Source organism: Chrysemys picta, chromosome 1 (assembly GCF_011386835.1).
Source record: "Chrysemys picta bellii isolate R12L10 chromosome 1, ASM1138683v2, whole genome shotgun sequence".
In the NCBI taxonomy this organism is placed as follows: Eukaryota; Metazoa; Chordata; order Testudines; family Emydidae; genus Chrysemys; species Chrysemys picta.
The window spans coordinates 335917667-335936444 of record NC_088791.1 but is presented as its reverse complement, the minus strand read 5'-3'; the positions used below and the strand labels follow the sequence as shown (position 1 = coordinate 335936444).

The 18778-nt window shown below is 41.6% G+C and overlaps 1 long non-coding RNA gene across 2 annotated transcripts in view; it reads right to left on the bottom strand.

Moving 5' to 3' along the window:
* Positions 1-18778, bottom strand: part of LOC135983512 (uncharacterized) — a 385110-nt gene that overhangs the window by 227589 nt on the left and 138743 nt on the right. For both annotated transcript variants that reach the window (XR_010601187.1, XR_010601188.1), the window contains exon 2: positions 8825-8875. This is a non-coding gene — a long non-coding RNA (uncharacterized LOC135983512). The remainder of the gene's footprint in view (positions 1-8824; positions 8876-18778) is intronic.

The following is an 18778-nucleotide window of genomic DNA, read 5'->3' as shown; positions in this document are numbered from 1 at the left end:
TCTATGACTTATTCTTTTCTTCTGCTACCTTCTTCCACTGCTTTTAGTGGCTATGTCCTTACCTGTTGGCATTTGCAACTTGAACATCAACAGGTACTATCTGCTAGCATGAATGTGACATAAATACTCCCTTCCAGTAGTCTTCTCACTGGGGGCTCTCGATTATTGGACACTTTATCCAACAGGAATATGTCTGATCCAAAGCCTGGCCATTTATTTATTTGTAGGCTGTTGGTAGTAGATGGAGAACATCGGTTTGGGATATGTCTTCTACTAACTGTAGTTCTTGGAACCCTTTGATACTTAGGTGAAATCACATTGAAGTCAATGGAAAGAGTTTTATTTACCTACATGGACTTGGGATCAGGATTTCACTCTTCATCTGCTAACTGTTAGTCATTACCATTGGTCCTCATAGAGAACTTGGTATGTGCTCCTTATCTGGGAGGAAGGTGACTTTGTTACTATTCTACCCTATATAATGTGACTGCCCAGATCACCACATTGATGGACTCTTTATACATACCTGTATTATAGAACAATAATTATAATTGTGCATACATAGTCCAGACACAATTAATACATGGTTTATTCCCCTTAAAGGAGTGAAGGGGAACCTCTATCATGGATCCCATGATAGCGTCAGAGACACCACTGCTGAACCTTCCTACCACAAGACCACATCAGTGGAGGATGAGAGCCATGAAGTATCACTTAGCCCATTAAGGTGAGCCAAGATGGCTTACTGCATGGTATGTAGTGTCTTGAATCATTCAGGACAATTGATCGCAGGAGTATTAGTTAGTTCAAGTGAGGTGAGATTGTTGGGGATGTGTAGGTATGGATGGGAGGACAGGTGGACTGAAATTCTGGTGTCAACGGGTAGAGGTGGTACATGATTGTTGAGGAGAGCTGTTTGGATAATAGAACTTTTTTTCTGCAGAAAATGTTTCTTCCAAAAGTTTTTCTTCATTTTTTGTTTTTGTTTTCTGACATCCCTCTCTCCTCACTTTCAGAAAAAAAAATTAATCAAAAATCCCAATTTTCCTCCAAAAAAGTTCCAAAGAAAAATATACAAACCACCCTTCTGTTGAATGTGGGTAGATGTTTCTTAACTGTACTGAAAAAGCCAAATTCTTGTCTCACATAAAACCAGAGTACATCCATTGACTTAGGGCTAAGCCAAGAATAACCTCTCTTTTTGTATAGTCTAGGACTGGCCTTTCCAAAGAGCAATCATTTAAGGTGTCAAAAATTTGTCTCTCTAAACCTTGTCCCTTTGTGAAATTTAACCAGTTTATAGGTGGACAGTTGAAGACCCTGTGAATTCTGTTCTTATTAGATTTAATTGCCTCCTTGATCTCCTTCCGAAGTGTACACAATATATTTTTCTGGATTTGGAGGCTAGTAGTGTCACTCTGCTAGTATATGTGTTTTCTTATGAGTTGGCATTTTCCATTCAGATTCTACAGTATGGTCTTCTCCACTCAGAAATGTTTCTCTCACTATAGACTATGGAGAATCTCTTAGTGCTACACTCTGACCTCTCTGCAACCTAATCTGTACTTCCTTTATAGTTTACAGTCAGGTATTACAGCGTCCCATTGATTTGTGTCATGGTTCAGTAATACCTACTATGTCAAGGTCCTCCTCCTGATGTTGCCGCCTGCTGTGCAGCCTTTTTCTTTTGATGAGCTCCCACACTATAAAGTTGCAACATCACTTAAAGTTATTGTTTTAAGTGGAGAGCAAAATGTGACCAATGAAATGATGCTTTTACCTTCAGCATCAATCCCTTATCTGCAGCTTTTCAGCCTCCAAGTAACACTCTGGAGAAAATGGAAAGGAATAAGTTCACTATGTATTAAAATGCTGGAGTATGTGGAGAAAGGGCACCTTCTGTTCACTGATGTTTAACCACTAACACTGTAATATCAGTGAGAGGAAGGATGGCATTGGACACGGGACTCAGGAGATTAGAGTTCAGTTTTCTGTTCTGCCAAAAACTTCCTGAATTATGTTAGGTAAATCATTCAATCTCTCTGTGCCTTGGTTCAATATCTCCTTCCTTAGAGGTTTTTAAGGTCAGGCTTGACAAAGCCCTGGCTGGGATGATTTAGTTGGGGATTGGTCCCGCTTTGAGCAGGGGATTGGACTAGATGACCTCCTGAGGTCCCTTCCAAACCTGATATTCTCTGATTCTATGATCTGTAAAGCAGCTCTTAAAATTCAACACGTAACAATCAATGCAAGTTTTGTCATCACCTATCTAATATTTATGGAAATGTTCTTGATCAAATCCAGTCGAATTGGTGACTTCAGATGACCTTCATGGCTCCCAGTTGGAGACATCATACTTAGTACCATGACTTCACAACTACCATGATTTCATTATTACAGATTTACAAAATCTTATATAAATAAACACATGTGCATGGTTGAACTCAGATTAAGATATGACTGATGACTATTAAGACAAATGTTTAAATGTCAAATTTAAACTTCCTTTCCATGCTTTCAAAGTCTTGCATAACTCTGCCATTCTCTACAACACATCTTGTCACATTTCCCTCACCTACCCCTTTCACTCTTACTCATCATGTCTGGTTCAATGACCCATTATCCTGCTTCTCCCACTAACCATCTGTGTACCTTTTTCCAAGGGGCCCGTTTCACCTGGAATCCTCTCCCTGATCAGATTCACCTATCCTTCCCTTATTCATATACCTCCTTTGCTCAGGGCAGATTGTAAAATTAAGATTTAGTCCTGTTTTAGACTAGGGTAGCTAATGTAACTCTTATATGCTTTAATAACAGCTCTAAAGCCAGTGACTACTGCCAAAGGTTATATTGGAATGCAGTCTCTTCTTTTGCTTTTTAAAATAGGCATGAAAGAAGTTAAGTAGAAAATTGCAGGAAAAACTGTCTTGAGGGTCTATCACTTCATATTATCATTGTTCTTCCATAATTTAGGAGTATCAGACCAGATTAGGAATTATTTTCACAAATACTGCATGAGCCACACTACAATTACTGTAAAACATGAGCATCACAAGTCTTGGTGCCTCAAGCAAGAAACCGTCATGCTGTGTCATTATGCCGTCTCATAAATTATACTCATTAAGGGTAGGTGAATAATGGTGGGTAGCAGTAGAGCCAAAGGACTCAGATGATTTTAAGTCTTATTCAGATAATTACTAGGAAATGCTAAAATTTTGTCTCCTGTATTTATTTCTGCTGGACACACAAAGTCATAATACATCAAATTAACAGTATTTTAAAGTTTTTAGAAGTTCTTAACTCGAGCGCCCTGGTTTGCAAATCTTTCCTGTTGTGACTAGCTCTAGTCTACTAGAAGAAGTCATGTGAGACCCAGTCAACTGATGACAGACTTGCAAAATGTAGCAGGCAATGTGAGAGGCAGCACGCTCGAGTTAATAGGGCATTTGGCTGGGACTCAGGATATTTTTCTGTTCCTGGTTCAAGCATTGACCTTGTGTGGGGACATTGGGCAAGTCACTTTACTGCTCTGTGCATCCATTTCCCTCATTTGTTGTTCTTCTTGTCTATTCACATTGTAAATTCTTTGGGGAAATGACTGTCTCTCACCATGTGCCCCATTGTACAGACATAATCTCAGTTGGAACCGCTAAATGCTACTGTAATACAAAAAATTATTAATAGGGCCCTAACAAATTCATAGTTCATTTTTGTAAATTTCACAGTCACAGCATTTAAAAAAACTTGAATTTCATGGTTTCAGATATTTAAATCTTAAATTTCACGGTGTTGTAACAAACATGACTATGTATTTAAAAATGGCAAAACATAAACATGTAAAGCCCTTAAGACTCTGCGTTTCTCAAACTGGAGGTCCTGACCCAATAGAGAGCCACAAGGCTATTGTAGGGGGGGGACATAGTATTGCCACCCTTACTTCTTCACTGCCTTCAGAGCTGGGAGGCCGGAGAGCAGCAGCTGCTGGCCAGGTGCCCAGCTCTGAAAGCAGGACAGAAGTAAGGGTGGTAATACTGTGCCCCCCCTCCGCCCCATACACACACAATAGCCTTGTGACCCCCTTTTGGGTCGGGACCCCCAATTTGAGAAAAGCTGGATACTTTTGTATACTTTTACCCTATAGTATAGGGTACTTTTACAGTATAGGGTAAAAGTACACAAAAGACTAGATTTCATGGCGGATACCAGATTTCACGGTCTGTGACATGTTTTTCACGGCCATGAATTTGGTAGGACCCTAATTATTAATAGTATTTATCCCTACTTTATCATTTCAGAGCCAACATCTGAAATGGCTGGTATGATTTCCAGGAATTAAACATATCTCTCTTCTATAGAGTCATGTCTTATGATAGAATTCCAGGCAATGGAGATCAGTTAAACACTACAACAGGGCAGATTGGAGAGATATAATGGAAGGATTTTTGAACTATACTACTGAGAATACAGAAATGCAACATGTTTGTCCAAAGCAGTCAAAGTTCTGTGTGTGTCATAGTTCTAATATTTTCCCCTCATATAGCATTATTTTCTCTTCTGAAATTAAATACATACTTCATAAACATCTGGAAAATACTGGCTGCTTTCCCATGAATGTAACTGCTCCTTTTAGCATAAATACAGTGAATTATTCAATTAGTCAGCATTGCTTGACAGAGGCTAACCCATTTCAAACAAAATACTGCCATCCATCCATCCATGTAAAATTAATTAATTCATAGTAATAATAATAATAATAATAATAATAATTGAAAATAGAACTTTCTCTGGGTGTGACAAGGGCCATATTGTGCTAGGCATTGCATATATTAAGGGACATGGGCTCTGCCCCAAAGACAGTACAGTCTAAAGAGACAAGATAGACAGAGGGGGTGGGCAAAGAAGTATTACCTCCATTTTACAGAAGGGGTACCAAGGCACAGAGAGACCAAGGACTTGTCTACAATAGAAAGTTTTGCCACTGTAACTGCACTGGTGTAATTGAAGTGGCAACCTCCCCTCATAGAATCATAGAATATCAGAGTTGGAAGGGACCTCAGGAGGTCATCTAGTCCAACCCCCTGCTCAAAGCAGGACAACCCCAACTAAATCATCCCAGCCAGGGCTTTGTCAAGCTGGGCCTTAAAAACCTGTAAGGATGGAGATTCCACCACCGCCCAAGGTAACCCTTTCCAGTGCTTCACCACCCTCCTAGTGAAATAGCTTTTCCTAATATCCAACCTAGACCTGCCCCACCACAACATGAGACCATTGCTCCTTGTTCTGTCATCTGCCACTACTGAGAACAGCCTAGCTCCATCCTCTTTGGAACCCCTCTTCAAGTAGTTGAAAGCAGCTATCAAAATCCCCCGTCACACTTCTCTTCTGCAGAATAAACAAGCCCAGTTCCCTCAGCCTCTCCTCATAAGTCATGTGCTCCAACCCCCTAATCATTTTTATTGTCCTCCGCGAGACTCTCTCCAATTTGTACACATCCTATCTGTAGTGGGTGGCACGAAACTGGGCACAATACTCCAGATGTGGCCTCACCAGAGTTGAATAGAGGGGAATAATCACTTCCCTCAATCTGCTGGCAATGCTCCTACGAATGCAACCCAATATGCCGTTAGCCTTCTTGGCAACAAGGGCACACTGCTGACTCATACCCAGCTTCTCATCCACTGTAATTCTGCAGAACTGCCGCTTTGCCAGTTGGTCCCCAGCGTGTAGCAGTACATGGGATTATTCCATCCTAACTGCAGGACTCTGCAGTTGTACTTGTTGAACCTTATCACATTTATTTTGGCCCAAACCTCCAATTTGTCTAGGTCACTCTGGACCCTATCCCTACCCTCCAGCATATCTACCTCTCCCCTCAGCTTAGTGTCATCTGCGAACTTGGTGAGGTGCAATGCATCCCATCATCCAGATCATTAATGAAGATGCTGAACAAAACCAGCCCCAGGACCAACCCCTGGGGCACTCCACTTGATACCGGCTGCCAACTAGACATCGAGCCATTGATCACTACCCATTTAGCTGGACGATCTAGACAGCTTTCTATCCACCTTATAGTCCATTCATCCAATCCATACTTCTTTAACTTGCTGGCAAGGACACTCTGGGAGACAGTATCAAAAGCTTTGCTAAAGTCAAGATATATCATGTCCACCGCTTTCCCCATATCCACGGGGCCAGTAATCTCATCATAGAAGGCAGTCAGGTTGGTCAGGCATGACTTGCCCGTGGTGAATCCATGTTGACTCTTCCTGATCACCTTCCTCTCCTCCAAGTGCTTCAAAATGAAGACCTGCTCCATGATTTTTCTGGGGACTGAGGTGAGGCTCCCCAGTGTGGATGCAGATACAGAGGTATAAGTACTTATACAATATAGCTTATTCCGGTTCAAGCAGTGAAATAAGCTATACTGTTATAAGGCACCTTTATAATGGTACAAGCACACTAGGGCTTCTAAATGGTAGAACTACTGGTAAAAAATAGCATAGCCCTAATTGACAGTTATACCATATAACTTTCCTAGTATAGTCTAGGCCTAAGTGACAGCTAAGTGCTCAACATCACATAGGAGACTTATGTCATCGCCGGGAATAGAAATCAGCCCTGTTGATCCTTGATCTATCCCCTTAGCCATGAGACCATCCCTCCCACCCTGCAACACACACATTTGTACTGCCTATTTAGAGTATAAATTCAGCAGTGCCTGCACTCTCTTCTTCAGTTTCCTCTCATTTATGCCGGCTGAGCCCAGGGCTTCAAGCCATCTCTGCTCACCTCATCTGGTCCTGAACTGAGCACAGCTCGCAGGCTCTTAGCCCCAGTGCCCTTGTATGAGTATCGTGCTTTTAAAGGATCCTCCCCAGTGTTGCCACCTCTTGGAATACTTGGTGTTTTTCTTAAAGCCTTTTGTTTGTCCAGATGTTTTGTACAATCAGCAACTGTAGGGCCTGCCCAAGTCACGAACTGTGACATTGAAACTCAACTTACTTTCTGCAACTGCCTCTTTAGGGGTCCACTGACCTGCAAATGCCACAACCGTCTCCTTTTCCCTGCATACATTAACTCTGAAGGACATGAAAAAGTACTGTACAAATGTACAACCATATCACAATACTTGAAACTTTATGATTTTAATGCTTCCCTATTTGGGAAAAAGAATGAATAAAGCATTTAAAAATGCATGGTAAGGATCCATTCTCATTACCTTTGAGTGGTTTGAAATAAACGTAATTGCGTCTTAATATACCTTTAAGATTGTCATATTTTCTTTCACAGATGCTGAACTTAATAAGAAAAAAAAAAGGTTAAAACCAATATATCAGCAAAGGAGGATTTCTGTGTGTATTTGTGTTTTAATAATGCCATCTGTGTTCCTTTCCTCTTCATTTCACTTTTTTAAAGTGCATACATTTTTATTCTTTTGAGTTGGTTGACTGGCTTTGCCAAATCATTTTACAAGAAAAAGTTCTCTGAGAAGACAAACAAAATGGTAGAATATTCAAATAAAAACACTTTTCCATGGAGGCAGTTTTATGAAGCTCTATCTGCCTAAATTGTTGCATCTGTTTTGGTCGCTCTGCTATTTGTAGCCTATATTAAAAAAAGTCTTTGGGATTATATAGTTCTAAAAAGTCATTTAATTGCATAGTATGCAAATATATTGTCAATCATCAATAGATACCATAGAGGGCAAGCTCATTTTTCTGCTTCCTTCTTGTATGGCATGTTAAATATTTTAGAATTAAGACTTTGTTATACTTACATTACAGTATATGAACTTCTTCAACCCTTAATGTTATTGACATAATGGCAGTTTAAATTATTTCAATTCTTTATATCCTAACATGTAATAATAAACATAAACATCAGCTTTGTTTATTAAACCCAGAACATATCTTAGTAAATACCTTAATGGCTTCTTGATTGAATTATTAATTATTTAGGCTTTTGGCGGACATAATTATTCATGAACAGTAATGAGAGACATTGAGTTTGTTGGTGGCACATACTGTACTAGTCAATATCACTAAAGCCTATAAAAATTAAAAATAATGGTTAAATGGTCAAATCCCCCAGTGCTCAAGTAGATACCTCCCACTGGAGGTAATGGAAATTTGTAAGATAAATATAATTGCAATATGATTTATACATATTATCACATATTAATAACACCCTGAATCCTTCACTTGTATAACTTTATAAGGGCACAATCCAATTTCCACTGAAATCAACAGGAGCATTTTCATTGACTTGGATGCTGTACTTCTCAACAAAGTCTTTCAAAATCATGGTTTGGAAAATGTACATAGCCGAGATGTGCGGTACAAATTAGAGCAGTGACACTACATTATCAATAACTTAAACAAAGATGGAACTATTTTTTATGGATTGCCAGGTTGGGACCTATGATGTGAGATAATTTTCACTGGACATGCAACATTTCCTACAGAGTTCAAAAAAGGAGGTTGAATTCCATGCCAAAGGCATAATTTGAATTTCAGGGGTGATAGGCAGCCAGCATCACTGTGAGAAGTTACAAATCATTCTAATTTCTAAAAGGTTCAGTGTTACATTCAACTGGCCTGTAAGTCACCTAGTAACGATGCAAAGGAAGAGGACTGGGTATTAAGATGTATGCCACCTTAGTCGATTATATAGGAAAATTCACAAAAGTATGCATTTCCTTTAACAAAATTGAATGTTATGCTTAAGGCAATATTGAAAGAATCAGCTGCTGCCAAATGAGAACAAATTATTTAACATAATGTGCCAAAAATAAAATGTACAAATTTAATCAAATATTACTTACCAGTGTGTCATTTATATTTTAACGTCAGTTTTCCTTGCCAGTTACTGAAGCCTGAGGAGAGAAGAAGAATAAAAAAATGCTTGATGAGTTTCTTTCTATATTATACTGTAATAACTGAAGCATAACTATGTGGGCCAGATCCCTCAACTGGTGTATATCAGTGTAGCTCCATTGACTTTTATGGAACAAACACTGATTTACACCAGCGGAAGATCTGACCGTATGTTTTGAATGGGAATAGTAATATTTTTGTGCTTCTATTGCACTTTTCATATTGCAATCACAAAGCAATTAATTATACATTATAAACATACATTAATTACACAAGATAAATCTTCTAGACCACTGTGAAGTGTGGAATCTATATTACAGATGTGTAGACTAAAGCACCGAGGTTAAGCAATTTGCTCATGGTTATAGTGTGAGACAATAATAGTGCTGAGATATAACCCAAGAGTCCTGACTTCAGTCCCCTGATTTATTAAAGTGAAACTAGGTCCTGTCCAGCCCCCACTAACTTCAAAAACACTCCCACTGACTTCAGTAGGAACTGAATTTGACCTGAAACTCATTGATATTCAAAGAGATAAATTGAGCAGGTTGGGATTTTCCTTCTGTTGTGTATTTGGTTGTCGTGGTAATAGAAACTTGTGTGGAAATAAATGGCTGCTACGAGGTTTACAGCTCTCTGTGTCTCCAGTGATTTCTTCCTAAAACTGTTACCCCCAAGGATATAACACCTTCCATTAGCCACAATGTGGAACGTGGTATGTAGCATTATCATAAACAAAAAGGACTTAAAAAATATCACTCCAAGTTACTGTAGTAGAAAGAGACAGCCTGAGACATGAGGCCCAGTATATGGTTTAAGGCCTGAACTGAAGTAATCAGGCCCTGCTGATATAAAGAAAAGTTAGCAAAAGTCAGGCTGTGAGCAGAAGTCAGGCCCTCTACAAAACGTGCCTGCTTGCAAGTTCACAGAACCTGGCAAGAACAGTGCTGGTGTTGCAAAAGTACAAGCACTCCTAGGCACACATTCCAGAAGGGTGGTATCAGAACACCCCAATTCAAGGTTATGGTGTAAACATACTCCCCAAAGATGATACAAGGGCACACTGATCCCCCTCTTAAAGATAAGGTAAGATGAAGCGTGATGGATAGAGATGTTTTGATCAAACCAACATGTACAAAGTAAAGGGTAGTAACTAACCATGTCAGATGGGCAATACATAACTTGTTTGTGTCAGTGTATAAAGAGGGGTCTCAGAGGGGATGTCTTTGTCCGACTGAGTGGGGAATGGAAAGGCCCACCATTCACTGAGCCGAGTCCAGTGTCATGGGCATACACGTCTTAGTGTCCTTGTAGAATCTGCCAGGAGCTATTACCGGGCTTCATCGACAATAAACCTGGCTGAGCGCCTTCACTATGGAACCAAGTCTGTGGTCTTTTGGGGCAGTTTGATCGAGGTCTGCTGTATCAGCTATCTGCGCAGAGGTGGGACAGCATATACCGAGAACACAAACATGAAGCCAACAACTGAGTAGTTACCACTTCCAGTCCCCAATTGTTTCCGTGTTTGTATGTGCAGTTGGAAACAGGGGATTTGAATGGAAGTGCTCCAGCAACCTTCTCTATAACTGTCCACTCAGGAATCACTATACTAACTACTGAAATGCTGCCCCCTCTGGGATGCAACACAGCAGCAATGTACAATGTTTTAGAGAGAAATTTCCACTGATTTCAATATATCGCCCCTAGCAGGGCCGGCTCCAGCTTTTCTGCCACCCCAAGCACAAAAAAAAAAAAAAAAAGCAGCGATCGGCGGCAGCAGTTCAGCGGCAGGTCCTTCGCTCCTAGGGGGAGTGAGGAACCTGCCGCCCCCGAATTGCCGCAGGTGCCGCCCCTCTCCCTTGGCTGCCCCAAGCACCTGCTTGTTAAGCTGGTGCCTGGAGCCGGCCCTGGCCCCTAGGATTGGAGGTGAAAAACACTGTCTAAAAGAAACAGCAGGGGAAATTTGCTTTAAGCAGGAAGAATGTATTTGAAAAGTGCAATGGTATGTTTAATGGTCACAACAAGTAGGGCCTAAGGTTTATGTCTCAACTGAACTATGGTACCTTTAGTCACACAGTAGCTCTAAAATAGAATCATCATAGAATCGTAGAAGATTAGGGTTGGAAGAGACCTCAGGAGGTCATCTAGTCCAACCCCCTCCTCAAAGCAGCACCACCCCAACTAAATCATCCCAGCCAGGGCTTTGTCAAGCCGGGCCTTAAAAACCCCTAAGGATGGAGATACCACCACCTCCCTAGGTACCCATTCCAGTGCTTCACCACCCTCCTGGTGAAATAGTTTTTCCTAATATCCATCCTAGACCTCCCCCACTGCAACTTGAGACCATCGCTTCTTGTTCTGTCATCTGCTACCACTGAGAACAGTCTAGCTCCATCCTCTTTGGAACCCCCCTTCGGGTAGTTGAAGGCTGCTATCAAATCCCCTGTCATAAACAGACAGGTAAGGGTTAATGCCTCTTTTACCTGTAAAGGGTTAAGAAGTTCACCTAGCCTAGCTGACACCTGACCAGAGGAACCAATGGGGGGACAAGATTTTTCAAGAGGAAGGAGGGAAGTTTTCCTTTGTCTCAGAGTTCATTAAGTTTTGTGCTGGAGAGAAAAGATCCAGGAATCAGCATCCTATCAGAGTAGTGAGTATTAGAGAAGAAATAAATAGGTTTATGTTTATTTTCTTTTGTGACTTGTCTTGTGCATTAGAGGGATAATCAAATTGGGATTTCTTTTGTGTAACTAAGGTTTTGCCCAGGGGAACATCCTCTGTGTTTTGAATCTGTTGTCTGTGAGAGAAGCTTGTATGCTCTCTCCCAGAGGTTTTCCTTTCACCTTTCTTTCTTTAATTAAAAGCCTTCTTTTTAAGAACCTGATTGATTTTTCCTTGTTTTAAGATCCAATGGGGCTGGATCTGGACTCACCAGGAATTGGTGGGGGAAAGGATGGGGGATGGTTAAATTTCTCCTTGTTTTAAGATCCAAGGGTTTGGATCAGTGTTCACCAGGAACTTGGTGGAGAAGTCTCTCAAGGCTACCCAGGGAAGGGTTATAGTACTTGGGAGGGAGATATTTTGGGGGGAAGAGAGAGTTTCCAAATGACTCAAACGATTTGGTGGTGGCAGCACAGTAATCTAAGCTGGTAATTAAGCTTAGGGGTTCTCATGCAGGTCCCCACATCTGTACCGTAAAGTTCAGAGTGGGGGTGAAACCTATGACATCCCCCCCTCACTATTCTCTTCTGCAGACTAAATATCATGGTGAGTCATTTGTTACTGCCTCATAGGGAAGAATGCAACCAATGCATCAGCCTGTGAAACTATTGGCCCTAGTCTCCCTGTGGTATGGGCCTGATCCAACACCCTTGAAGCCAGTGGATGCCTTGCCATTGATTTCAGTGGAAGTTGAATTAGGCCTGATACAAATAACCCTCTGAGGGAGCAATGGGGGTTATTAGTGCGCTTCAATGGGAGAATCAGGCTGGCCTTCTGTTTTCCCTGGAGGCCTCCTGTTCAAGTCTGATGAACCTGCCCTTGAGTGGCTTGGAGAGAAGAGATCACAGCCAAAGCTCCTGTGTCTGAAGTCTGCATTAGAATGATTTTAATTAAATTGCTGGAATACAATTAATAAGGTCAGTATAGACCACAGCTTCTGAGGTTCCTATATGTTGCCAGACTACACTGGATTGCCTATTTGTTGTAAATACGATAGTTTAAAGAAGCTCATTCCACCAATTATTTCAAAATGTAAGGGCCTTAAAAAGGGAAGGTGAAATGTTCTATAGCTGAAGGTTAAGCAGCTGTCACTAAGACCATTATGGTACTTTAAACAGTGAAGACAGGAAAATATGGCATTCCATGGAATGTAATCTCCACTGTGTTTTCCTTTAATACCACTCACCATGTCAGTTCTGTACTCTGTGTAGAAAGGCTTAATACCTTATCTGAAGAAATCCCACTCAGTCTCCTTCATGAGAAGATAATGGCAGGCGATATCCCTAACTGCATTAGTCATTCACAAACACTGGTAGGTATTATGGGATTTTAGGCCGACATCATTTTATGCCTCTGTGGTTCAGAACTGTAATGAATTAAATTGCATTACTTCTATGAAGCTCAGTGGGATAAGAAGGCTGAATAAATAGCTACTTAAATTATATGTGTTTAAGCTTTTATAAATTTCGCCCTTCAAACAAACCAATCATATCTTAAAAATATGGTGACAAACATCACAAATCCATGAAAGTAGTACCTGTTTCTGCCTATTTACCATCGTAATAAATCCTAAACTTTTCTTACTATTTGCAAGGGATGGCCTGAGATGCCATGTTCTGATCAGGATTTCAAACACACTAAATTTAATTGGTAGTTGGATCTGAGAGGGTATTTTTATATTTATGTGTATTTATTTTTCTACCACAAACTGTGGCATTTGGATCTGGATTCTAATCCCATTGTGAGTTTAAGTGTGCTTGTTGATCCTGATTTTTGGTCTGGGCCCATCGCTGCAAATCACACGGGGCAGATTTGGTCACTCTTACTCACAATGAGTAACTACAAAGTGAGGTATTACTCAATGTAAGCATGGCCAAATCTAGCATGTAATAAATATAACTAGCACGGCTGCTGGGTTCATGAGCAGTCTAGCTATATCTGACTACTGTTCGCACAAAGGAAGAAGGACCGTTTAGTGTAGAACACAGAGGTATAAATAGGAAAAATATAATAAAAGTAAGGATGGAAACAATTAGAAATATTAAGAATAAAGTTTTCCCAACAGACAGCGGTCATATGCTGAGGAACAGTCTCCAAATAGCAGTGGTAGTAGCTCAATCCCTGGGAACTTTTAAAGCTAGCTAAGCAAAAATGGACTGTAAGGAACCATCCTGCATTGCCACGAGGTGACTGGACAATCCAAAAGGTATTTTCACCTTTGTAACTTCTAGGCTTTCAGATGTATATAGTAAGAGCTAGGCTGTATACTGATACTTGGCCAAGAAGGAATAAGATTCCCCATTACTTGGCAAAGTAAGACATACCCAAATCTTGTATCCTGATTGGCTACAGAACACAGTCTTACTCTACAGATAATCAGAGGGCTGTTTCAGATTCACGCTGCCTCCCAGGGTTATTCCCTAGGCTGGTGCAACTTCTGCACAGTCCCCTGCTCAGGGCTGTGCTTAAAGACAAAACATAGCCCTTGTTGAACAAGGTGAAGAACATTGTAATCATTTTGCATCTCCTTACAACACCTTTGTTCTCCATTCCAGCAAGGAAAGACAATCTGTCTCTGGGTCTCACGGTTAATTGTTACCTTAACTTCATGTGCCCTGTCTATGTGCACAAAATGTCCTAGAACACCATCAGTGTGAACATGATGTTCAATTTTTGCAAGTGCAACCACGTCTCTTCTCTTCCTTTGAAATAAGGGAAAGTACTAATGTGCCACCAAGAGAGAACTAATAGAGCCCTCCAAATTATTTTACTAGAATAAAAGCGAATTAGGTAAATTTATCTTGATTAACAAAGATGGATAAAGTTAAAATTTACAATGCACAGAACACAGTAGTAACACAAAGCAAGTATAATACACTAAGGCCTAATCTACACTATTGTGCTATATCGGCAGAGAGACTGGATAAGGGGAAAACAAAATGCCTGGTGGGTGAACATTTATGAAAGGGTCTCCCATTATGGATATCTGAGAGCTAACAAAGAAAAATGATTGTCTCTCCTTTGGATCTTTGGATTTGGCTTTGATCAATCATGATAGAGACATATGCTCCTGTCTGGTCAGGGTGGGTCAGAATAGGATTATTAAATCCTTTCACTCTGGGACTTTATGTAACTCCTTAATCAGCTTGTGTTCTCTCTCTCAGAGATTCAGTTCTATGTCTGGAAGCTGTAAGAGCAGCTATAACAATTAACCTAGGACATGGCCCCAACAACCTGTACCCTTTCTAGAAGCAACACATGGAGCTGGAGCTCCCACAACTCCCAGTGGAGGGGCGGGAGAGAAAGAGAGCTGGGATGGGTTCCACCCATAAGATTGTCAGACCCAGAACATAGCCACAAGAATCCTCCCCATTCTGGGGTCATCACATGGGACCGGAGTTCTGCTGTAATAATTGGGCCTAAAAATATACCTTAATTGTGAACTCAACTATAAGAAGGGAGTGAAATTTCATAAAATGTCACAATAATCTATACTAATAAACGTTGATGGGGAAAAGTGCACAAGACAGACAGAATGACTGAATTAGTACAAACACAAAAGGTCTACTGATATAATTCAGGGATAAGTTTAAGATCACGCCTCCTTTCCCTCCTCTTCCCCCCTTGTCCCCGCCCCCGCAGTCTCCCCCCCAGGGCAGATGGAGGAAGAGGAAGAGGGTCCACGTTGGCTACCCACAACTGCCCGAGCCAGCTCCGGCTGAGGGGTGGGGTCTCAGAGTCACAGCCTGGTCATGGTAAGAGCCATGCAGGCAGCTGTGGGGAGCCACAGCGGACCCTCCACCTGCCTGCGGTGGGGGGGGCTCAAGCACACCCTGTCCACGCCCCCTCGGTTCCCCACCTAGGGCAGATGGAGGATCTGCACCATGGCTCCCCACAGCTGCCCACGCGGCTCTTACTCTTACCATGGCCAGGCTGCAGCTACAAGGCCACTCTCTTCCCCGCCCCGCTGGAGCCCGGGTCAGGGTAAGAGCCATGTGGGCAGCTGTGGGGAGCCTGGTTCCCTCCACCTGTCCTGGGCGGGAAGCCTGGGGGTCAGGGAGCTGCTTTCGTCCCCCCAGGCGAGGGGGCAGGCTCCCAGGCCCTGCTCCGGCTTGGCTGGGGGCTGTTCCTCTGGGAGAAAAGGAGTGGGGGATGTCGTGGGGGGGGAAGGAGGGAGCGGGGCCTCAGGAGAAAGAGGAAGGGCAGGGGTGGGGTCTCGAGAGGCTGAGGGACTCTGGCCCCTCCACTTTTGGGAAGGCTCTGCCGTCCTTGTCCTGCTCCACTTTGTCAAGCAAGAGTTATTTTGCTCTTAGAACTCAGACTGAGTAGTTATCTCCAATGAATGGAGTATATAATTATTAATAATGATACAGTCAATGAGCCCAATATAACTGTATTGTAGGGTTGTGGGGCTATAGAATACATCCACATCTATAAAACAAACATGCAAATATATTGAAGCATATGAGGCAAAGGGAGGATTTCAGTCTGTTACTCCTAATTTACATAATTGACAGCTCATTAACAACTCATTATGAACAATGATAAACCATGAGACAAAAACAAACCTCAGATTTCAGAGGGGAAAAAGTGTCTTGCTGTGAATTTTACTAAAACGTCTATCAGATTCCGAAGTTACAGATCAAAAAGCATGCTGATTACAGCAGGCAACTCTTCTATAGCAGTCTTCATCCCGTGAGCTAAGCTGCCTCACAGGCTAGTCGAATCCGCAGCTCATTTATGAGCATGCCATCACTAACTGAGTCTGGAAATATAAGGTTTAGCAATGTGGAAAGGCCTTGCAAGTCTTTGACTCCTCTCCCTCCCTATCCAAGCAGGTAATACGTCTTGTTGGTTCTTTTGCCACAATGTCTCAAATATCTGATTTTTCCTTTTTGTCCCTACGTCTTAACTATTGTCTATGCTTTAGTTACGACAAGGTTGACATGGGTAAGGCGAACTCCTCCTCTTTGGCCTTCCAAAATCCTATCTTTCTGCAACAACCAAAATCATCTTACTTTATATTAAGGTTCCAGTGATAGACATGATGATTATCAAATGCATCAATACATCAGCAACCTATTGGACTCCATAATAATTAACTATTTATTAAAACATCTATTAACCATGCATTAACCCTTTATAACTTATATGAGGAACCTGAGTATAAAGCATGACCCGTCAAACTCATATGCTGTTCTGACCTCTCTTGGAACCTTCCACTGGCTTTCTTTCTCCTTCCATGTCAGGTTCCTTGCCTTGCAGAGCTCTATCTCCATGTACACCTCTACTCATTTCTTAATACCTAGGTATACAATCAGGTCTCCCACTTGTGGAGGGCCCCAATTTAGGTAACTACCTGCTACTTACTCATAGTTTATACAGATGTCTCCTCAACTTAGGTAGCAACCACATGTGATCGTGATGTGGATTGTACTTGAGTTCTAGCCCCACAAATAACCAGTGTCTGCACGCATATGGCCAAAGATTTATTACACAATCTCTCCCCTCACTCCATTCCTTTGTTGTATGCAGTGTTGTTGTAGTTGTGTCAGTCCCAAGAGATGAGAGAGAAAAGGTGGGTGAGGTAATATCTTTTATTCAACCAGCTTCTGCTGGTGAGAGAGACAAGCTTTATTGGTTCAATAAAAGATATTACCCGCACTCACTTTGTCCACGCCTTTGTGTCATTCTCACACTCATTTTCAGGTCTTCCTCCAGGTAGCCTCCTGTTCCAGGAATTAACTCCCTATCCCACTGCACCAGGGGCTCATCCTCACATTTTGAATTCCAGACTCCCTTCTGCAAAAGCCAACAGTGCTGACCCATAGCTAACAAAATGCAGTCATCAGCTCCTCATTAACTAACACATATGAAGGGTTGCTCTAAAATAAATAATAAATTAATTAATGGAGATATCCTATCTCCTAGAACTGGAAGGGACTTTGAAAGGTCATCAAGTCCAGGCCCCTGCCTTCACTAGCAAGCCCAAGTACTGTTTTTGCCCCAGATCCCTAAGTGGCCTCCTCAAGATTTGAACTCACAACCCTGGGTTTAAGCAAGTCAAAGCTCAAACCACTGAGCTATCCCTCCCCCAAAGCTCTTAGAGAGTGCTTTCCCCTGGGGTTGTTTTGTTGTTCTAGTTGATTTTTTGAGTTGTCTATTTAAACCTTAATACAGTGATTGTATCTTTGTCAGGGTGTAGCAGTACAGTACATTGTGGACTGTCCCCCAGAACTGTTAACTGTAACTTCCTTTTCCCTTCCCATGGACAAGTGTGCAGGGAAAGGATGCAATAAAGGATTCTGAAGAGACTGTCCAAAGAAAGGCAGGCCATTGCCCAACTCTCATCCTGGGCTTTGAAAATTCAGTTGATTCTCCAGTCTGGAAAGTTTTTTGTGTATTGCTGCTTTGGCTTATGTTAACTTTTTTGGGTTATGTTTATAGAGATTCTCTATTATGGAAACAGACCTTACTGCTTATTGCTTTGTTCTGAATTTTGTTTGACTTTTTTGGGTGATGTTTCTGGTGAGTTCTCCTTTTAAACTACATGCTTTTAATTCCGTTTCTTGGTCATTTGTACTTTGAGAGCTTGGGGCTTACCCATTTTCTTCTCTGCCCCTACTCATTCCCTCAAATCCCTACAGTGGATTATCATGGTAGCCCTGTCATGTAGCCTTTTGCATATTTCATAAGCTGTGCAGGGGAAACAAAGAACTAAAGTGAAATGGGGAAAATGGAAGCCATTTGATTGGCCCAGAGTTCGCTGTTAGCCAGCCAGCCAAAGTTGTTCAGAGAAAATTATGATCTCATAAAGTAAACTAGAAATAAGAGTAGTCACTAATTAATAACATAGTACTTAAGTTCAAGTGTAGTTTCTGGCAGCACTTGTCAAGATGTTCAACAAAAAGACAAAGGTGGCACCAAGACCCTGGAACTATCTGACCTTAAAGGGAAAATTTGATCAAGATAAGACTCCACAAAACAGAGATGTTCAGATAGCAAGGCCTGATCCTCTTTCAGTTGCAACTGATTTAAGTCTCAAATAACACCACTAAACTCAATAGTCACCTCAGTGTAAAAGGGAGGCGAATCAGGCCGTTAGTCTTGATCACACGACTTCAGGGCTTGCGAGCAAAACTACAGAGTCAACAGTTTTTTTTAAAAAATGTAGGCCAACC